The sequence below is a fragment of the Galeopterus variegatus genome, unplaced genomic scaffold (genome assembly GCF_000696425.1).
Source record: "Galeopterus variegatus unplaced genomic scaffold, G_variegatus-3.0.2 Scaffold487, whole genome shotgun sequence".
In the NCBI taxonomy this organism is placed as follows: Eukaryota; Metazoa; Chordata; class Mammalia; order Dermoptera; family Cynocephalidae; genus Galeopterus; species Galeopterus variegatus.
The window spans coordinates 486,371-490,407 of record NW_007726598.1 but is presented as its reverse complement, the minus strand read 5'-3'; positions in this window follow the sequence as shown (position 1 = coordinate 490,407).

Here is a 4,037-nt window from a genome sequence, read left to right as displayed (position 1 = left end):
GGTGTGGGCGCAACACCAAGGGTTGTGATCCCGTTGCCGGTCCCCGGTACGGGCGTGACACCAAGGGTTGCGATCCCATTACCAGTCAGTAAAAAAGATAAAAAGGAAAAAAAAAAAAAAACAACAAAAAGAATATTACATCACATTTGCAGGCTGATGGGAATAAGCAGTAGACAGGTGGAATGAACAATGCAGCAGAGGGACAAGAGACAATCACAGGAATGAGATGAAATGGACTCAGTACCAAGGAGATGACTTTATATAGGATCATGAACAGTTCACACTTGTTAACTGGAGAGGAAGCAGAGTGTGTGCGTACAGATGTGGCTGAGTGGATAGAGGTGGTGGGAATGTATGAAAATTCATTAAAAGAATGAAGTAGGACTGTCCAGTTAGAGCATGGTGCTGATAACATCAGGGTCCAGGCTTTGATCCCTGTACCGGCCAGGTGCCAAAAAAAAAGTTAAGAATAAAGTAGATTATTATGTTGTGACTGGTGTCAAAGGACAAAAGTATGACAGATTTAATTTAAAGATTTCAGTTGGCTTTATTGAGATTCTAGAATGGAGCAACACTTCATTCCATAAAATAGAATAAGTGTTCCAATGAGCTGAGCAAAGGAAGTTGGCCTTATAGACAGAAAAAGGGCCGGAGAAAGCAGAAACGAAGAACAAAATGCAGATTGGTCATTTCAAAGTTGCTTTCCTTGTAAGGTGGGAAAGGGAGACAGAATAATGGAAAAACAACTTGATCACACATAAAATTCCTTTCACATTTTAACCTCATTAGCATAGAAATAAATTTTAAAAAACTAAAAAAAATTTCTTTCATGAGATTAGTCTTCTACAAACCTTTTACAACTTGCATAAACCTTAACTTTTTGTCCTATACTTCCTTTTTTTAATTGGCATTCAACCTTAGCACAAACACTTAATTTTTTCCCTTATCACTTTGACCTCACAGAGTTCTCTCTCAAGCAGTAGAAAAAAATCACTCTCTCCTTTCAACTTCCTTTACCAAAAATACATACACATAACTTACTGGTTTCTTCATGACTTGTTTCTGTTTTCTTCCTAAATCCATATTTTGAAATAGACAGCCAATTGATTAGAGCTAAATGACTATTTAGTTTGATAGATGGTCTTTTCAACTTAGCTTCTTTCTTGATTACTGACACCAGGGTGAGCCCTTTACTGAATAGAACAAAAAACTATTTTCTATGCCTACTTGACCTGAGGGCCTAACTTTTATAAGTACTTTATATATCTTTCTTTTTACCTTCTGGTGGGATAGTAACTGAGTGAAAAGCTTGGTAGACTTAGTTTTCTCTCAATTAGTTACTTGATCTTTTAATCTGGTTTTCTGTAAAGAGCCTTTTTTTTTTTTCCTTTTTGTCTTTTTTCGTGACCAGTAACGGGATCGCAACCCTCAGTGTCGCGTCCGTACCGCGACCGGCAATGGGATTGAAACCCTGGGTGTCGTGACCAGTAACGGGATCGCAACCCTCAGTGTCGCGTCCGTACCGCGACCGGCAATGGGATCGAAACCCTTGGTGTCGCGCGCGCGCACCGCGCGCAACCAGTGAGCAGACCGGTCTCTATATGGGATCCAAACCCTCGGCGGGAGCACCGCCCTCTACCGAGTGCGCCACCGGGCCGGCCCTGTAAAGAGCCTTTTAAAGAGACAATAGTAAAATTTGAAATCAGGGGACTGGCTGGTTAACTCAGTTGGTTACAGTGTGGTGCTGATAACACCAAGGTCCAGGGTTCAATCCCTGTACCATTCAGCTACCAAAGATGACCAAACAAAAACAAAAAATAAATTTCAAAATAATTTCAGAAGTTTCTGGGTAGGCCTAATTTGGGTATTCTTATTTTTAAATGCACCTTAGCCCTTCCAAGACCCAGAGCCACTACTAGAAACAGCCAAAAGAGAGACTTCAGGCCAGCCCGTGGCTTTCTCTGCGTCTGATGAGTTTAGCAGACGTCACATGGTTCAGATTGTTCTGTGCCACTTTTATTTCTCACATGAAAAAGGCAGGTGTACCAAAAGGCAGCGTACTCAGATCTTTAGAAATTAGGGTTCCATTTTTATGTTGGATCACGGGTCTCTCTCAGAGCCATAATGGCTCTGGCTTCAAGATCTCCCTGATCAACTTAGCCAATGATTTTCTAGTTTCTGTCTGACACAATATAAAGCAATTAGTTTATTTGGGTGAGGTTGAAGACTAGAGCCCAGGAGACACAAATTCAAATTGCCCTAAATATGTACTCTGCCAGGTAACAGTTACAGATAGACTTTTAAAGGAAAAGGAGAAATTTAGGGGCAGTTCCAAAGTTGTCTGGCAAGAATTTACATTGGTTCATTAAAATAACATAGGCTGCGAATCAGCTATACTTTGCCCTTTGCATCATAAATTCCAGAACACTGCAACCAAGAGAGAGTGAGGGTCACATTGTAAAACTTGTGATAACATCTGGATAATTTATAGCCATTGGATGATGACAAGCTAGTCTGGAGAGGATTGCCAAAACATGCCTTTAGCAATTTTCATGGACATGGGTGAGGGGGATGTAACTGAAGCCCCATGCTCTATTTCTCTGCGTCTGATGAGCTTAGCAGACGTCACATGGTTCAGATTGTTCTGGGCCACTTTTATTTCTCACATGAAAAAGGCAGGTGTACCAAAAGGCAGCGTACTCAGATCTTTAGAAATTAGGGTTCCATTTTTATGTTGGATCCCGGGTCTCTCTCAGAGCCATAATGGCTCTGGCTTCAAGATCTCCCTGATCAACTTAGCCAATGATTTTCTAGTTTCTGTCTGACACAGTCAGACACCTGAGGCCTCCCTTAAGTGCACAACTACTGTCAGTTACTTTTAAAACTGCAGCCCTAGGGCTGGCCCGTGGCTCACTTGGGAGAGCTTGGTGATGACAACACCAAGTCAAGGGTTAAGATCCCCTTACTGGTCATCCTTTTAAAAACAAAAACAAAAAAACCTGCAGCCCTTTTTGCCAGTGACTCAGTTACTGCAAACCCAAAAGTGCCCTACCACAGCACAAACTAACACTTGGTACCCCTAAAAGCCAAAGAGATCATGGGGATTAAATGCAAAAAAGAGCAGAGCTCACACCTGAGAGACCTACTCACAACTTTTGGGTCTCCACGAGGAAGAAAGTAGACCCCCAAAAAAGGATTAGCAGCACCTTCCTGTGTTCCTCAAGGGGTCTCAGGGTCATCAACAATCTCCTTCAGGTCCCTTTGTGGCCATCAAATCTGCCAAATAACAAAATGACAACAAATTTAGTTTAAATATCTCAATTGGCTTTATTGCAATTCTATAATTGGGCAACACTTCATTCCATAAAATAGAATAAGTGTGCCAGGGCCGGCCCGTGGCTCACTCGGGAGAGTGCGGTGCTGATAACACCAAGGCCTTGGGTTCGGATCCCATATAGGGATGGCCGGCTCGCTCACTGGCTGAGCGGGGGGCTGACAACACCAAGCCAAGGGGTAAAATCCCCTTACCGGGCATCTTTAAAAAAAAAAAAAAGAATAAGTGTGCCAGGGGCGGCCCGTGGCTCACTCGGGAGAGTGCGGTGCTGATAACACCAAGGCCTTGGGTTCGGATCCCATATAGGGATGGCCGGCTCGCTCACTGGCTGAGCGGGGGGCTGACAACACCAAGCCAAGGGGTAAAATCCCCTTACCGGGCATCTTTAAAAAAAAAAAAAAGAATAAGTGTGCCAGGGGCGGCCCGTGGCTCACTCGGGAGAGTGCGGTGCTGATAACACCAAGGCCTTGGGTTCGGATCCCATATAGGGATGGCCGGCTCGCTCACTGGCTGAGCGGGGGGCTGACAACACCAAGCCAAGGGGTAAAATCCCCTTACCGGGCATCTTTAAAAAAAAAAAAAAGGCCACCCCTTTTGCCCCCCCCATTGCCCCCTTTTTTTTTTTTTTTTTTTTAAAAAGATGACCAGTAAGGGGATACCTTTGGAGCTTTTTGTCCAGACTTAAGCTCTGGCTTTGTGATAC